The following is a 19,295-nucleotide window of genomic DNA, read 5'->3' as shown; positions in this document are numbered from 1 at the left end:
CTTCAACTTTTGTTCTTATACACACTCTCAATTTTTCTTTGAGAAAAAGAAATAAAATGCTTTGAACATCCCCTCCCTTCTCATTCCCCAACTCCAATTTCATTGTGAGAGAACAGAATAGGCTCTAAACTGGGAATGCAAAGGAATGGATCAGTCTACGCAAAAGATGTGGAGAATTATGCTACAGAAATGCAAACAGAACAAATATATTATTACTATCTTTCCCATCGAAATAAGGCAGCAAGCCAGACTATGGAGCTTACATACTCATGAGGTCTCCTACTGTAATCAGCAAAATAGATTTAGGACCAAAATCTTAAGTCTACACTCATTTATATGCTGCTGTTTATATCCTGCTTGTTGTTACATGTAGAATTTGGCCATAAAATAGAAAAGCTTTCCTTTAAAACAGTGTAATAATAATAATAAAAAAATAAAATGATGATATATCAAACGTCTGAAATAGAATAAATGATGAAACTACAATCTATGGGGGAAAAATGGAATTAGGAGAAGAGGGAAGTAAATGAGCTAAATTTGCCAGCTGTAAAGGCAGATCATTTTGCCAAGTAGCTAACTTGTGTGGGCATTTTACTTACCAAATTGTCAGGCTACAAAGAACATCACACACTCACCAGCCACATGCATCTCAGTAACAAAATTATTTCTCACTAAGGTTTTCAAGCCACACTTCAAATTCTTTTTTTAATCGACATGTAGAAGTGATTATCTCTAACTAAGTCAGGCAGCTCAACAAAATATGCTTATCTCTACAGAAATAATGTTTATGAAAATGTGGAGATTTCAGAGGAATCACCAGAAAAGTACAGTTATAGCTGAATCTGAACATCAGATGCATACAGCTTTCAGCCTGTGCATAATGAAGGGATTAGATATATCAGCCAGTCACCTAGGGGAAAAAAAATAAAAAATAAAATAAAAAAAGATATGCACAGGAATGCAGTGGGAGAATAAGTACATTTCATCCCACTTCTTCCTGGTCCCACCAATAAATTGAGTTCCAGGAGAAGGAAGAAGTTATTTGCCTCGTTCTCCCACTCCCACCATTTTAAAAAAATCCTTCTTCTCAATGGGTGCTCAAATCCTTCCACACAGACCAGATTTGCCATGTCTCTGTGCTTTAGACAACCAACTGCTCTTGTACCATGCCAGTATAAAAAGCACTAAGTCAGTAGGAGGAAAGCCAGTTGCTCTGCAGTAGTGCCTGTGAGGCAATAAAAAGCCTTTTCTATTTCTCTCAGTTCTGGCAAGGCTCATTTATTCCATGTCTCTTCCCATCTGGAGCAACCTAACTGTACCTCGTTACATCATTTGCCTCACTTCTCTCCAAGTCTCATATGCATGGAGAGTATGAATCCATATACTCATACATCCCCATACTTGTTCCTTGCCTTTCTCTTCTCCCATTTCACTCTGAATCATTCAATGATTTGAATCCATGGAGCTGGATGGTATCTAGCAAACACCTAGCTCCCCAAGAGTGCATAGGATCCATCCACAATTCTGTTTTTCCTGGGTTTCTCTCAAAGTGGTACATTGGTGTGCTGTATTGTTCTTGGAGCTTACACAAGCAGTCTCAGTCCAGCCCTAGGCTATCCCACAAGATATGATAAGAAACAACTTGAACATCTCATCTGCCTTAACCATTATAAATGAACGTTCTGTAAATAACCAAAGAAACTATTTCAATCTTAAAAATTCCCAGGTCTACAAGAGGCCCCATCAGAACTATCACCCTATTCCAACAAATAAAATGTGTGATATATATATATATATCACACATATTTTATTTGTTGGAATAAATATTTGTTACATAGAAATGACATGGTTTGCCTTGAGATATATATATATCTCAAGGCAAACCATGTCATTTCTATGTAACAAATAATCAGCATGAAGTTTCTGCTTGTAGAAGACAATGTTATGAGGTCACCATAACCTAACTGGTTTTCCTACCAGTTTTGTGGTGGTTTGCTATCTTGAAGTTAATGAAAATATTCCTTATGCAGCAATGTTAATCTCTGTACGTTAATAATTTCATCCAAAGTAGCAGTTCTGAATCTCTAAAGCCAATCTTATATTCAAGTGTTTATAAAATCATATCCTAAACCAGGAGCAACTAAATCCCTAAACTGGGAAAATTAGTAAATAACTTTAGATTTACAGATTCTAAAATAGCAAAGGAATTTTCTCCAAACAAAAATGCTCACTGAAGGCTAGGCTGACTACAGCAAGATAATGCAAAGACATTTAAGACCATCTTACATTTGTTTCCCAGATCTCTCACAAAGTAGATCCTTCTGCTGACAGAACAGTAAAACTGTAAAAGTCCTATTTAACAAAACTAGAAAAAAAATACTGTCTGCATCCAGGAAAGTATCATATTATGTGTTTTTTTTTATGTACCTCTGATCACCAGCTGTTATGTTTGTTCCTTTTCAAATTAAAATTTGTTTGTTGTTTTATTTTTAACGACATCAAAAATCAATTGTTTTAATTTTGTCACAAACATAAAGATTCAATGACAGAAAATAATCACAGACATAAAAGCTTAAAAAATATACAAAAGCTACTATATATTAATCATTAGGGAATACACACTGAATTATTGAACTCTAATGTCATTGAAATTAACATTTTGCCTGGAAATGACATAAAACACGTATATGTCTTACTGTGTGGAGCTAGTTGTTGTTCTCCTTGCATTGTAAAACAAAGATATTTCTGTTCTCCTGAGAATAAAATATGACCTTTTTCAGTCATCTAGGTTTTACTGATTGCCTTTGAAGAAAAATAAAATGTCACTGTACCTCATGAAGTTTGCTGGCAATTCGTGTGAAAATCAGAAAGATTATTTCTTTCTCTCAGTGGAAGACTAAGGTGTAAGCAACCTGCAGTAAAGCATAATACAGAAAAATAATATTAAATAAAATTTTAAAATCCTTATTTTTAGATGCATAACAAATTTGTCTTGTTGTTGGGTAAAAAAGGCACTCAAGCTGGTTTGGAGTGCCCTTCTGATGTTTGAAGAAATATTTCAGTTAAGTTCCACAAGTTACAGACTCCTTAATGCATGTGTTAGGGATAAGTCCTAGCCCATATTTACCTGAGCATTAGTTTGTTATTCCCACATCTCCTTTTGAGGATTAGTTTGCCTCCTGCTTGGTAAAACCTAGCATGAAGCAGACAGAAGCACAACAGCAGCCAGAATCTTGTAGAGGGATTTAAGCAGGAAACTTAACCAGATCAAAATAAGTAAATGCATGCATATTTTCATAACAAAGCTCTTTGCTGTGTTTGCATGGCAGATTGCACTCTCACTATAGATTTTACTCTGCCGAAAGACTTGCACAAAACAAATAACAGACACCACCAGTTACCCTCTAGTGGCTCATCATGGATTTTATTTCTTCATTATTTGCATTAGGTACTCCAAGAAACAAATGCACTGTCAATGTATCAGTAACCTTGTAGAACACCAACACAGCATTCAAGGAGAAAAGGAGAACCATCATCTCAAAGTCATGTTCTTGTAAGATTAGAACTGATAAAATAAATTTGCCTTCACTCTCTTTCTTTCCCCCAGGAACAGGTTTGTTTATCTATCTTGATTAATTAAGAGAAAATTGTAATTAAACTACGGCGTTCTATTTACTTAAAAATAAAACTTTCATCCTGATTCAGTTTTTAAAAACTGAAAATTTTCCAAGTCAGACTGGTTGTTTTCCACCAAACACAGTGGAGTGCACTTTGTTGTTGTCACCGTGTTTTGTCAAGATTTCTTTGCCTACAGAAGAATTTCAAGTATAAGAGGAAAAATAAAAGACAAACTGATTATGTAACTTCATAGCTTTCTCAGCAGTTGCATTCTACTATATTGACAATATTGTCAGAGAGCTGTTTTAAACTGTAGAGGTAAAAAGACAGAGGAAGAAGAGAAAACATCTGGAATTTAGTTGTCTATTCAATTTAGTAAGGAGGAAAAAAGCAAAAGGAATTAAAAAATACCTATAAAACTGATTCTGTTTTTCCCCTTACAGGGAGTTTCAGGAAGGAAAACAAAAACAAGCTGTTTGTAAAGTGCGATCAGCTCTGAACAGAAGGTTTAGTACACTCTCTGGAGTGTACTGAGCAAATATTTCTCTGTACCACATATGATCCAAACAGACACAGCCCTCCTTGGTGCTGTTTCCATTTAAAATTTTCCAGCTGGAGGTCCAAAGGTCCAAAGAGGTGGATTAGCTCTTTCAGTTTTTTCTTTTTCAGAAATCTCCAGTTATTCCTCTGCTGAGCTATGTCAACATTGTACTACATGGAAAATGATGGAAATCTGCACTCTTGCCCTATGAGAACTCACGTGCCTCCATGGCACAGCACACACCATGTGGAGACAGTCACGAAAGCCCCATTGCATTAGCATTCCCTTTTGCCAGGGGTAAGCTGTCAAGCTCAATGCTCTATGTCTGGTTACAAGCCTCTATTAATCTTAAACTAATGGTTTATTTATACTGCATGCTAGCATGTAGTTCAAGATCCTCATGCCAGCTCTAAATAAGCTAGTTCAGTCAGTCCCAGCTACAGCCTAAGCACCTTGAAGCAGAACAAATGAGCCCCCAGCAGCTCTGTGCTTCTACTTAGTATGGGCTTGAGTATACCTGTAGACTTACCCCTAGTTTAACACTTGTGCTTTCCATTTGTACCTGGATTGCTGTTTTTTTTTTTTAAAGGATAATAAATTTTCAGTGTAGGCTCTGATATTTTTTAAGACCATGTAAATAACGAAAACAGCAAACAAACAAATGAACAAAAAAAAAAAAAAAATAGGTTTTAAAGCCATCAGGGATTTTACTACTGCTGAAGGTCACATTGCCAATAACTAAGAGACAGAAAAAGCCATCATAAAGTTATGCATGGTCACATTACTCTTTTATTGGCTTTAATCTGTTTGCAAGAATAATTTATAAAATTATCAGGAGCTGCATGCATTAGCCAAACTGTCTTGTTACAGCTTCCCCAGTGCTAACTAGCTCTCAGTAGTGGTGGCAACACAGTTAATGAACAGCTCGTGACTGAGTATCAGTACATCACCAGACAAAATTTGTTCAACTCCATCACTTATTCTTAAGCATTTTCAGTTCAGAAGCACCATAACTGCAAACACAGTGCTTTGTGTCACCGTGTTCATGCTTTTATTCAGTTAAATGCTTTTGCAATTTTTTCTACTTTTCCCATACCTCTCTCACATATTTGAGCATCAAAAGCTTTTATTACACTACCAATTATATTTCTTACGATAACATTTGTTTTTCTCTGGTAGAAATGCTTTTATTCTCTATAATTTAGAAAACCAATCCCTAAACATCTGCAATGAAAAGATAATGCAACGAAATTAATGGCAGCTGGAATCTTTATCCATAGCAAAGAATATCTGAGCTTTTCTGCCAGAATTTCAACCCCTTTTCATCTAATTGTGTGTTCTTACTGCATTTGTCCCTTCAGCATAATGATTAAATGCTGCGTTCTCCTAGGCAGGCTGATCAAGCTGATTGCCCTCAGATGCTTTAGCTGAGGGAGTGAAGGAGGGAATAAAGCTTGAGAAATGTAATGGTTTTTCTTATATACATGTGGATACAGTGTCAACTGTATTCAGTAATACCCTTTTAAACACTACTGTGAATCATTCCTATGAGATCAGAGATTTTCCCCCACTCCTTCCCCCCACCTTTTCTTTTCCCTAATTTGCAGCTGGTCCATTGGGATCGGATATCCTTGTTTTAAGGAGGTAGCTGGAATTATAGAAACATCCATGTAGAAACATCCATAGAAACATACCCCATCATCTTAACCCCATCCTCGAGCACGTTCCTGGTTACAACACATGGTCTGCTCTTTAGCCTGATACACACGTCCATCACACAACTCTCTAGAAGAGGTAGAAGTTGTATTGGAAGAGTGCTTTTCTCCTACCCCATGTGGAAGGAGTAGCAGACCTGCAGATAAATGGCTTCTCAGAACCAGACCTCCAAATGAAATAAGCCCAATTACTCTTACAGTTAGTAGACATTTTTCCTTAACTTGCAAGAGTTTAAATTCCAGGAACCCAGCATTTTTGCTTCCAAAATCTCAGATTATCACTGTTTAATAGCATTGCCTGAGCCTTCTCTGACTGCAGGCAGTCTGCATCAGAAAGGAAGCAAAGGCCATAAGACTTATACTACAAACTGGTACTTAACTTTTTATAGCCTTCGCTTAAGGCCTCTGTGCACCATGCTGTGGAAATATACTTTAATAAATGTTTTATCTGCCACTCTGGATGTCTCCTTTCCACTGAAATTGGTTAAATGGGTAAGCGTACAAGCCACAGAAATGGACAAATAAAAGAGACAAATACTTTCCCTAACATTTAAAATTGCAAGATTAGTCCATACTGCCTCCCATTCAGAAGGTATAAAGAGAAAAAGAATTGCAGCATGCATTTGAAAGCTCTCTGTTTTAAACTGCACTTTACAGGCATATCTGTAACAGCTGTATAATTATGCTGTCTGTATAATTAAGCTCCTTCATGGCATACCTCCCAAACCAGTAATTTTGCACCAGCATTTGATGCATTAGTATGTGCTGAATCCATACACACTGATACAATCAGGTATTGTGTTTCTGCTGGAAAGCAGTAAAAAGCCGTTTCCCAAAAACACTTAGCAGCTGCAGGCAGTACTGTGAGCACATTTACTCTGTCTCAGACCCAAAGCAAAGGGATCTGTTTAAACCACCTTCGGCATTTTCCCTGAACAGCAGACATGGTGTAGACAAGGCAGGGAGTGGTGTGTTCGGTCCTGAGGGGGAAGTCTCATCCATCTTCTCAGCCATGCCAGAACCACATTAGACTTGGTGCCCTTTGCTGCATCTCATCTTCTGCTCTGCACTGTCTCTCACAGAAGGAGGGCAATGTGCACCCTCTCCACTCTTTAACATGATTTCCTTCATCTTGGCTTAGCATCCCTTTAAGTGTGCAAAAGATGAGACAACCAGCAGGATCCTATTCAGCTTTGACTTCAGTCTAACAATACTTTGACATACGTAAGCATGTATGTTCTAAAAGTTGGACAAACTGAGAATGAAACCTCCCCATGAAACAGGGATACAGCAGCCAAAGTAGGTAACAAATGGGGAAAACCAACACAGAGTGCTACCACTTGCACAACAGCAGAAATCTCTATTTCTAGTGGACAATAAAGATGTATGCATTTGCAGGCAGCCACTGTATGGCTTCTTTCGGATCCTACTGATCCAAATTAAGATTTTTTAAGTGTATCTTACCCTGAGAGTTGCTACTTTCAGCTTTATTTGGTTGTTATGCTTTACTAATCCAGTTTTATGATTCACTTGAGTGCCTGCCAATAAATATATCTTTAGAGGCATCTGGTGTAGTGGCTTGCATCTGACATCATCAGAACACTTCAAAAGCTGGCTTCAAAGTTTATTTTCCTCTTATTTAGTTAGGAATTACACAAGGGACGGGCAAGAGAAAACTTTTTCCTTCTACATTTATAGTTTTGATTTTCTAGATTATTCCCCAAAACTGCTAGCTAGAGCTGCAATGATAAATCACAATGGGGAGGGAGGGATGGTATTTTTTTTGAACTTTAGGTCTAGCTGAAGAGATATAAAAGGAGTCCCAGGAGCAGTTTTTCAACCTCCGGTTGTATTCCTTTTAAAAATTGTACAACTACATTTTGTCAAGATGGATGAACACCGCATCTTTGTATTATTTTTGTACTGAAAAGAAGCTAGAAAAATTCACAGGAGTCCTCCTTTGGAAGACAACTCTCAGTTAGCAGACAGAGATATTTAGAAAGCCTCTGTTCCCTCTGCCCATACAGGGTCACAGATTACATGCCTGAAATGTCATAAGCAGCTATGACTAACTGCTAACATACTTAGAACTGCTCTACAGTACCCTAAAACTAAGCCATCCTAAGGACTAGTAGGCTCAAAACCTTTTAAGACCATACCTCACTCCAATTGGCATGCTCAGCACATCTGGGCTATCACTTCCCTCCAGTCTGCTTCAGGAGGAAGCCTCAGAAACACACTAGGGGGAATGCACAGCTTTTACCACTGCCATCTAACAAAAATGGCACTGAACCACGATCCTTAGAATCAAACTCCTGAAGATTTAGCCTTATTTAGGCTGAAGGTGAATTAACACAGAAGCTTTATTATTTCTGAGTAGCATCATCTACACAGGAATTAAAGGTGATTTTAATTACCCCCTTTTCAATTAACATCTTTAGTTATCCCAAATAATTTTTATAAATGTTATTTTGCATTCAAGCCTTTAGGCATATGTTTGACTTTGACTGACTTCATCTAGACTTTAATTGCTCTGGTGAAACTGTCTTAAGCACTGACATATTTATTGTTGGCAGGGAGCAAGGGAAGGGAACAGACATTCTTCTCAAGTGGGAAAGGCGTGTGAGTGAAGGATGCTATAAAAAGAGCAGCAGCAGCAGCGCAGCTCATCCCATAAGAGATACTACAACTTGTATCAGGAGAAAAACGCCTCACCATGCAAATAAAGTTATGCATTCATGGCTTGGCTTGCCTATCCTCTCTACCACATTGTCATCCTACTCCCTGAAGGGCACAGAGCCCTCCAATAATGAAAAAAATTCATCTCCTAAAATGGAGAAATAAATCCACAAATCCATTTTCTTTGAATTGTATTGAGCAAACCAGATTTCAGTATTCTGGCACAGGACTGAGTTGCATGTTTTATTCAGTGCCGTGTGCATTCTGGTAGACAGACAGATAGACAAGCACAACATTCACATACACACAAAAAGAAAGAAAACAGAGCCCAAGACTGAATATGCCTCACTCCAGGTGGGGTCCCCACTATTTTGTTTTACGAAGAAATCAGACTGGATATTTTACATCCATAGGGCTTGTAACATAACTGCATGGATGTATCAGTTATATCCCAGTTGTGCTATATGCCCCTTTTGTCTCATGTGACAAGAACAATCAGTAGTGTTATATCTTATCATTGACTTCCAGTATAGCCCAAGCACCTTGAAAGTCATGTCCGAGGTAGGATGACCCTGGAGTAGCTGGACAACAAGAAAAATAGAGGTCAAAAGACCTTTACAATGCAGTAAAACTCAATCATCTTTGTTTGGACATCCTAAATCAATTGCCCTTGGGCAGCACAAGGGAAAACTAGAATGACTCTGCTTGGCTTGTTACCCTTCTTCACTCAGCACCAGGGCTGCGGCATTACAGGACTGCAAAGTCAAGTCCCAAAGGTATAAAATTCTATTTAAAAAAAAAAAAAAAAAAAAAAAAAAAAAAAAAAAAAACGATAGGAACCTTCAATCATATTTAAAACAAAAACAAGAAGGAGGCAGCAAATAATATTAAAAAATCCTGCTATTGGACATGTCACTGATAGGTCATTTTATTTTAACCTGGTTTGTATTTTCAGCATCATAACAAATCCTAACTCATATGGCAAATAGTGACACCAGTAACATAAACAACAAGCAACAAAAATCAGATATCAAACTTCCTTAGGGAAACTCAATTCAGAATTTTTTTCTCTTTCCTCACCCTCAAGTCAGACACCTTATTGTAATGGCTTTCAGATGTTGTACTACAGTAAGTATGTTAGGGTAAACTATTACACAGAGGTTAACAGTTGTACTGAAACTATGCATTTTGATATATCTGATATTTTTTCATTCAAACTAAACAACCAGAAAGATGCATTTATGGTAGGCAAATTTTCCATTTCTTGAACAACTTACAAGTGTCAGGGAGCAAGCAAGTTGAAGAGCATTAAAAAGATTTCTGGGCAACAAAATGATCCTAGTACAACAATAATAAAGATCTCTGTAGCATTCCATGCTGTTAAAATAGGAAGGTGAAAGTGTGATAAGCCAGGACAGGCTTACTGGTCAGATTTGAGTATTTGGAGATGCTGCAACTTCCAGAACCAATACCTTTAAAAAGCTGGTTTCATCTCAGCTTCCTCGCATGGACAGATCTTTAGATAAAAACAGAAATAAAGATGAAGGAACGGCTTTCAACAAGTTTCAGATCCTGTCCCTTGCTCAGTTTCTGGCTATGCTGTTCAGTAGTGTTTGCTCAGTCCTAGGACCCACTATGTGTGATATACAGCAATCTTGAAAATTCGATCCCCATAATAACAGGCTAATTGACCTGTCACTCCCATGGGCTTCTTTGACAACTGAAGCTGCATATATTTCTGCCATGTTTAAATTAAACACTGAATTAATGCTTTATTGTTGTTTGATGTTTGCCTAGGTTGATGAAAACAAAATAAATTGCTCAGTCAGTAAAAATCATAAAGAACTGAAAAAAGATCATCTATGACTTGTAATACAACTTACTGAATGACTGTGGAGTTTTATTAACAGTTATGAAATTGGTAGGTTTTATGTTTTGTTTGCAATCCTTATCTCTTACCTAATGCAAGTCATTAACCATTAACCCATTTATTAAATGACCTCCTTATCAGAAGTGAGATTTTCCCCAGGAGAAAAAAAAAAAAAAAAGAGAGAGAGAGAGGAAAAAAAAAAAAAAAAAAAAAAAAAAAAACACCTTGCTAACTATTGCTGTGATTAGCCAGAATTAAGTTAGTAATAGCTCAGATGGAAAAGGTTACGCAGTGTTTTCCTCAATGTAGCTCAAACAAAAAACTTTCTGTCTTACACAATCCAAAGATGAGGAGGGCATCAATGCCAGGTGTGAGTTCAGAGAGTCCAAGGCAAACCTCACTCCACCAAAGTAAGAGATTGACACCTCCAAACAAGGAACAGAGCAAGCACATGGGAAAAGCTCCACAGAAAGCCAGCTCCATCATTTGGGCAGCTAGGCTCTGCTTTGCAAACGTGGAGATCAAGGTGTATCCATCCTTTATTGATCCAGGTACCTACAATACAATCCCACAGCTTGTGACTTGCTGCACTTGTACACTCAGCTCATGGCTCATAGCAAGTTTGTGTTGGATAGGAAGTCCCAGATACTTTGGAAGATTAAGGCTAATGAAAAATAAATAATAATAATAGCTGCGGGGATCAGATGAGGTGTGAGATAGGAGCTACAGAGTTTCTGTGCCATTCAAGTATCCCTTTGGCACCCAGAACATGTGCCTTAGTCTCGCAGCTCCTTAGTGCACTGTAAAGGGACTGAGAGCAGCCAGTGGGACAGGAACATAAGACTTAGGAGGTTTGGTGTTTAGTGTGCCAAATCCCAGACTTTCCACATGACCTTTGTCATTCAACCACCACTACAGATGTCAAAATACCTCCACTAAAGCTTGCAGTTAAAGGAGTTAAAGATTTTACCTGAAAGAAAACTGACACAGAAGTAGACTCATCTGCAAACTGGTGATGGTAATGAACTGCCTCAAGCAGCTTTGCCCAGAAGAGCTGCGTACAAGGCTGTGCAGTGACACATCTTCAGCAAACAGACATCGCACAAAAAAGCCAAGGTTCTGCTTAAGGGGCATGGGGGCTCAGAATGGGGCTATGTCCAAATAAAAGCTCACTTTCATTCCCCAAAATGTTTTCTAGCAATACTGTCTGCCTGTTATCTCCAATGTTTGCCTTTGTGTTCCCTACTGTCTCCAGTGTTTGCCTGGTCACTGGGAGCTACTCCTTCTCTCCCCATTCACAGAAAAGGTCTTCCTTATCAATTCATCAGTCTCAGGCAGCTGCGATAAACCATCTTGTACCTTGAGCTATGTAGCACTTCAGAGGCTCACTGAATGCCATCTCTTTTTGAGTCTCAGAATATCATATTTTAAGAGGCTGAAATGGGCAATTTCTTTAACACTTAGGCTTGCTAGTGTCCAAAATAAGAACTTTTCTAGTTCGCATGCTATTAGTAGGATTGGTAGCTGTCATGCTGAACTTGGGACTTGTTGGATGGCTACACTTTTAAACCCTATTTCACTTTAATGGGTCTGTTACCACAGCCATAAAGAGCACATAGCCAAGATATTTATTGATAGTGCTATTGGGAGTGACATAGATGCTGAAGACAGGCAAACGAGTAATTAATTGTGTGCAGATCCATAAATACTAAAGGGCACATCCCTGGCCTCAGTGCTCAGTCAGCAAAGCAAAGAAAGTGCCTACCTACAAAATCTCAGTGACTGGACATAACATATAGGTTGTCTGTGACAGGTTAAGACCACGAATAGCAACAAAAAAAAATTGCATGACTCTCCCAAGTAAATGAGCAAGACTGAGGTCAGCTACGATAAGTCACTGAAGTGTTCCTCACCTGACTTTCTGGAGGAGAAGCCAGTTTCACTGAAGCGAGAAGGATATCACCCTGGGCTTGAGCAGTTAGGCCCAAACTAAGCCCTTCACGAGTCTCAGAAACTCATTCTTTAACACTCAGTGATTCCTGCTCAATAAATGCAGTTTTTCTTCATTCTTTTCTTTCTTCATTCAAAGCAATTCAGTGGAGGATGAATTCCATCATGTAGACAGACCCTTAGACTAGAGGTAACATGTCAAAGCTGAAGAACTGTGCATCTCTTCCCAAACCTTTTAGTGGAGTTATTCTACAGCCTTTTGACACTCTGCACATATTCTTTTATAATTTTAGAGGCAGTCAAGAAACACCTCCTGTATGTCACAACCTGACAGCTGTGCAGGTGGAAAAATGAGTCATAGAAATATTATTCCAAAATTTTAGGTTTCCATCTAAGTAACACAAGCTTGACTCTCTGCAGCCTCACATACTGTAATCATTTAGATGGGTGTTCAGCTAAATGCTGCCCAGTACTGGATGCTCTCCTCACATACAGACATGAATACATACATCTCCTCACATACAGAGGTCCACTGAGTGGACCAGAGGCAATGTGAATGTCTCTGTTAGAGAACACATCCAGAACTGCTTGTGCTCTCAGGTTCTATTTCATTTCGTTTTCAAGATCCATTTCAAGGATTTCTTGGAAGATCCCTTCCAAGAGAGCTGAAAATCCTAATGTAATTCTTGATGCCATGCAGACATTGCAAATATAAGAACCATCATGTTCTGAAGAGTAGGTGTCACTTTTTCTTTTGTGTAGGCTGTTAAAGAAGCAGTAAATAACACCATGTTGGACCACATGGTCCTGTTAAGAACACCAGAACTTTTACTTCAGATCTTAAATCACCTCTTTCAATGCTTATCTTTTAAACAGAGGCTACCCAAAACACAACAACACAGTAATTGCTGACACCACAGGAACAGGTGTAGGACAGTATGCACATTTGCACAGGAACCTGTTCTTTAGTAGTAGGACAAATACAGTTTAGCTGTTGATTATGCAGCTGTGCAGACCACATTTAATACTTAAAATTCCATAAACAAGAATATGCACAGGAGAGAATAACATCAAGATATGGAAAGTATTAGATCTGAATGCTAATCCCCAAGTGGGTGGGTTGCAGGCTAGAATTCCACACCAGCAGCAGCATGCAATATTTCACTGCTTTTTTCTCTTCTTTTTCAGTTTCCATAACATAAACTGTTTACTTTAAGCTGAAGTTCTGACCTAAGCCATCTTCCCTAAGGTTGCATAAATTAAACTGCCAGGTAGGCAAAAATGACAGATTTCAGCCAAACATTTGTCTAATGGACCTAGATTGGCCAGAGGTTTTTACAGTATGCCTTTTGCACGCAGAGTAGCTATTCCAGGTAAAGGTCCAACAGAGAGAGAACAGCTGCTCTCCATAAAACCAGAGAAGCTTCTCCCCACATCTACCCATTGCCAATAACCTCTCAGTTCTACCGCTCTGCTTTCTGACTATCACTGAAAAATGTTTCAAGTATTAAATTCTGGTTCCACTAAAAATACAGGTCAAAGGGCTGTAGTTATCCTAGAAAATAGAGCGTGATGTAGAAATCTGAGCAAGCTTGAAATGAGAAAGCATGAGTGTCAGAACCTGCCTAGCTGTAGCCATATGAAGCTCAGCAGTGGAAATTAGCCATGGTAAGCCTTATGCTGCTGCAGCAAGATTTCTACAAATACCCAAGTTACCTCATTTAAAGCTAGCACGAGCATCTAGAAACAATACTGAAGCTTGCAAAGCCTCAGACTCAGCTTCTTTTTCCTTGGATAGATTATATACCAACAATACCTAATTGCCACAGGAAAACACAAAGAAAGAAGAAAACTTCCATTGTTAAATATCCAAATCCCTAACAATTCAGTGGCATGCTCAAACCAGGCCACTCCAACAACTCACATGTCGCAAACTGAAATTTTACTGTTGAGCTGTTAAACACAAAGCAGTTGTTAAACACCAAAACTGCAAGCAGGCTTCAACACTGGTGTCCTGTCAGGGAGGAAAAATAATGATTCTGCTTAATCGATTTACTTTGTCTTTGAGGACTGAACAGGCTTTCTAAAGTCTGCCCAACTCAATGTGACTTTTAACCAACAAAAGGACTTTCAACAAAAAACATTTTCGATCATGAATCTATACTTTACTATATTCAGTAAATAAGTTTTGTTGCTTTTTTTTTTTATGTAATTACATACATGCACATATATATACACATAAACACACAGATATTTATAAAATGAAAGAAACTGCAGCTGCATCCATAGAGGCCTATGGCTGCAGAAGGCAGTGACAAATACTAAAAATGGCACAAATTGTGATAAAAAGGTGAGCAGCTAGCTACACTTTCCTGCCAGAATTCAAGAGTACATTTGTACAAGGGTTTTGTTTCTTTCTGTCATTTTTTTTAAACCACAAAGTTCTCTCCCCAGCTTGGTAAGATCTTTCAAGTTCTACTATCTATTAGAAAGGATATATTTGCAAAACACTAAATACCCACATCACCAACTAGAAGTTATTTTTCAGAAGACAGTATCATCTTCACTGAAGGAAAAAAACAGTCACTGATAAATTTTTGGGACATTAACACTGTAAGGTATTATGCAAGGTAAAGTAATATTTGCATCTGTTATTATTGAGGTCTTCAGAAACCGAGTGGTATTTTCAAAAGCGATTTAGGTTTGCTTAACTCTGAGCTTTCCAAAGGAAATTAACTATAGCACTGACTTTATTCATAGTGGATACTGAGCCCTCTGGAGAATCCTTTAAAGCCTCGCTTGAACAAAAACTCACTGTAATTTTGACATTTAATGCTGACAATATAGGTTAGAATCCCCACAATCATTCCATTGCATCCTAGCTTAAAATACTCACAAAAACATCCTCCTGTTTTTGTTATTTGCTAGTCAAAGACAAATGTAAGATTATTATTTTTTTCAATAAATGTTGCAGCTCTCATGGTTTGGTGACTGCAATAACAGATGAGTTAACCAAAGAGTTGCATCAGCATAAATTACCTGTGGAGAGCTGGAGCAAAAAGCCACTGGATGAAGAGGCTGTAATCATGCAGCAAACTGAGGTTATGTATTCTTTGAAACTTTCTCCTTTGAAACTTCTTCAAGGAGATTAAAGGCAGGGAGAAAAACTCCTCAAGAGGAACTCTTAGGCAGAAACTTACAAATGGAACTTGGAAACAGTTGAAAAGCCACAGCATGGAAAAGAGAGAGTCTGCAGAGAAGCAGATTGTAACTGGGCAGCAAGGAGTTGCCTAAGCTTGCAAAGAATAGCCAAATTTAGATACGACTGTGTGTCTAAGGATTTGTTATTTTAATCTTTTTGCTTGCAAAAATCCTATGGAAAACCAAATCATATGCTGCTCTGTGCTAGCAGTTCCCTGTGACTGTACATGATGGCTCACGGCAGCTCTTGCAGCAGGATCCAGAACTATTGCTCTGATCAGTCAAAAGGGAATCAAGCAGGTCAAGGAAGAAGGGTTCAGTTACAAAAACCCACAGCAAAAAAAGGGCCTGATGCTGACAGAAAATTAAAGGTAGTTTTACCTGATTCACGAGAACCATCTCAAATGCAAGTGAGGTGTTTGCTTTTACTGAGGGAACATACTTTTTCTTTGGTTTAATAAACAAAACAACCATTACCCTACTTAAACTAGGCTTCAAAGGTTTTGCTCCTATGGAAAAGGATAAAAATCACTTGTGGTACCGTCACTTTACTGAAATGCACAACCATCAGCACCATGGGAACCTTCACGGGGCAGCAGAGGTTAATTGCATTCTAGTTTTCTAATCTTTCATTTTGTTCAGGATTTTGCCTTTCAGATGATTCCTTAAGAGAGTTCTCACAATGCACATAACTCTTTTGCTCTTTTATGAAGGACCAAATTTCTAAATCAACTAAGTTACAGCAATCTCCAAGGTTTCTTTGTCTCTCATTCGAAGCCACAGATATCCAGCATAATAATAAACACAGCACGACTGGAAACCAAGGCAACCAACCCACAAGTGGCACCTCCCTGGTGGGAGCTCACCCCATACCAAGCACTCCTTCCAAACAAGTAGCCCACTGTGAGGGACAAAACACAAACGAACAGTATGGGAGAGTTGGGGTGTCTTAGTCATTTGAAGTGTTTATTGTCACTACCTGGATTTCACTCAACAATGAAAGGGAAGGCAATGAAGGACATTGAAGCATTTGCACTCCACATCTCTTACCATCAGTCACAAATTTGGATCGATGACTTGGCAGTTCCAAGCAGCCTGCTAACAGGAAAGGGCTGTGGGTGTTCATCACTGCTAGAAGTAGGGCAAGTTTTCATGTCTTCTGTTGAAGATCATCATCTTTGTGATATTTCAGAAAGAAATTTAGTCTGGTGCATAATACATCACATGTGTTACAGGCAGGCAAAACCAAGAAATGTGATGTCTCATTGCCATACCCATGCAACTTGAATTAATGGAATTTGAGATGGACTGACACACAACCAGTTGTGACATAAACAAAGACAACTTTGGGGGTCCAAAGGATTAATTAAGATCTTTTCTGGTTATTAAAAGAATTACATGAAAATAGGGAAACGGACAATACGGCATTTAAAGATGTGTTATATAGATGTAGCATGAAGAAAGACTACTGCTAGCACATAGTATCAGGTATAAAAAGCCAAAATATCATTATATACTATGAGGAAATGACAACTTGGATTCATGTTGCTGGAACCTTTTGTTGCTGCATGGACACCTCTGTATCAAATGTGACTTCTACTCTCTCTCATACTGTTGCAAATAGCCTCTGTAGTGCTAGAATTGGTCACCGTGACAAAGCAGTTAGCAAGGGACAAAGCCCAGCAGGAGCCACCAGCAAAGAGGAATGCTTCACACTGGGCTGTGGTCAGTAGGGCCTTCAAGCCACCTTTTCTATCAGCTGCTGAAGCACTGGTTGGTAGCACAGAAGGAACGCAGTGAAGCAACTTAAAGAATCCCTCGGGAGGCAGACAGAAAGGAATACTCTGCAGTTTTTCAAAAGCAGATCTGTTCCTATAATAGAAGTTGAATAGAGGCATCTGACGAAGTACAACATTTACTTTTTGCATTTTCCACAATTTTTTGGCATTTCTAAAAATTAGCCTAACACCAAACTAGACACTTCCTATATAAACATGAAAAACGTAGAGGAAATGAGTAGGAGGCCAGACCATATTTAAATGGATATATAAGTAAGAAAAAATAAAAGCTAACTGTTGCCTGTAATCCTTTTACTCAAATTAAAAAAGCTCCCAAGATGCAAAACCATCTAATAGTTCAGTTTTAACCTAGAAGGATAGTGCCCTCTGGTGATAAAAATGCCATGCTATTTGACAGTATGAAGTTAATGTCTTTTTTTTTTTTTTTCTCATGACACTTCTAAGCAACTGCACTAGACTACTCAATTTCCAAGGCTCTGTTTCTAAAATACACTTAATTAAGAAGCTTTTATTTGTAGCAAGATATCTGATTATGTGTGATTGCAAAACTCTAGCAAATTAGCATTTTCTTACCTGATGCAAATAGCTGCTGGCTGATTCTGCTGCTCTGCACATTCTATGTATTCATTACAGAAGCAAGACTTACATCCTACATGGCCGTGCCATTTGAGAATAAACATGGACCTAATATTTAGTCATTGAGCTGCTCGAGATCCCAGTAACTTCTATCTAGTTAAACTGAGGAAAGAAAATGTTAAGATATTCATTTTTTTATCCTACTTAATAAATAAGATTCCATCTGCAGTGTTCCAACAAAAATCACACTAAATCACTCAAGTAAATAAGTAAATATTTGAGTAGAGGGAAAAACAGAGAAAGAGTAAATATTAACAAGTTAAGGAATCTTGCCCAAGAAGCATTGAAATAATGAATTGTGAAAAGGATCAAGATGTGGATTATACTACCCACAACACAATACTTACTGGTATTAGAGGTACACCTCCTACATAAGTACACAGAAAATAACTAAAGCCTGTGCAATTAATATAATCCTCATTTCACCTCATATCGTAGTTTATTGGTCTATAAAGGATCTAGTTTGCTTCGAATATTACTGCTATAAGCCCAGACTCCTCAAACAAGAAGGAAAAAGATTGGGCGAGGATCGGAGAAGTGAATTCTTTCAGACAGCAGGACAGATACCTTAAAAGACAGCATCACAGAGGACAATCGTGCATATTTCTGACCAAAGGCAATGCGTGCCACAGAACAGCTCATTCTACTCATCTATGGCAAAGGTGTACGAAAGAGTACTGGGGCCAAAGGCAGTGACCTGACTCGATTTCTCTCTGTAAAGGTTTCTGCAGTCACCTGCCATCCCTTATATTGCTGCACCTTATTTTCAAATGATGGCAATATTAGAATAGTGTGTGCTACCTGGGCTACATTTAATATCTTTGCTAGGTTGCAGGGAGGGCTGTTTAGCAGAATCCTGCTTAATTCTGTTCTTTCTATATTAGCCATTTCTACCAAGAAGACAAGATTTTGTGGTCAGGTTTTGTTTTTACCAACAGTCACAACATATTTACACAGCGTGGCAAAAGGTAAGAAACCTTTTCCTAAGGTCAAAGAGTAAAAATGAGAGTACGGAAGGAACAAGAATCTAGTGAGATTCTTCATACTGTGGTGAAATCTTTGGTTTATGCAAATATTGGATGTGGGCGACTAATACACAATTTCAAGGCTGCCACATCCTGTGTCATACAAGCATCTGCTAGGAAGCTGGTAAGGAAAACACCTTTTAAGCTTCATCCCTATACCAAGAAGCATGAGCAGTTAATTCTGTGAAGGCACTATTACGTGATTCCTCATGTGAGCCTGCCTGCCCTCATGAAGAGGGAAGCTGAGAGGTGGAGAAGTCC

At 38.3% G+C, this 19,295-nt stretch overlaps 1 long non-coding RNA gene across 1 annotated transcript in view; it reads right to left on the bottom strand.

Annotated features, from left to right (window-relative positions):
• Window positions 1-677: 677 nt before the first annotated feature.
• Window positions 678-19,295, bottom strand: part of LOC311437770 — a 51,765-nt gene continuing 33,147 nt past the window's right edge. Inside the window, exons 2-4 of the long non-coding RNA XR_014693696.1 lie at window positions 2,832-2,912; window positions 2,697-2,753; window positions 678-910 (exon numbers count right to left, since the gene is read on the bottom strand). This is a non-coding gene — a long non-coding RNA (uncharacterized lncRNA). The remainder of the gene's footprint in view (window positions 911-2,696; window positions 2,754-2,831; window positions 2,913-19,295) is intronic.

This window comes from Aythya ferina (genome assembly GCF_964211825.1).
Source record: "Aythya ferina genome assembly, chromosome: 5".
Classification (NCBI taxonomy): domain Eukaryota; kingdom Metazoa; phylum Chordata; class Aves; order Anseriformes; family Anatidae; genus Aythya; species Aythya ferina.
This window is presented reverse-complemented; position numbering and strand designations above follow the sequence as displayed.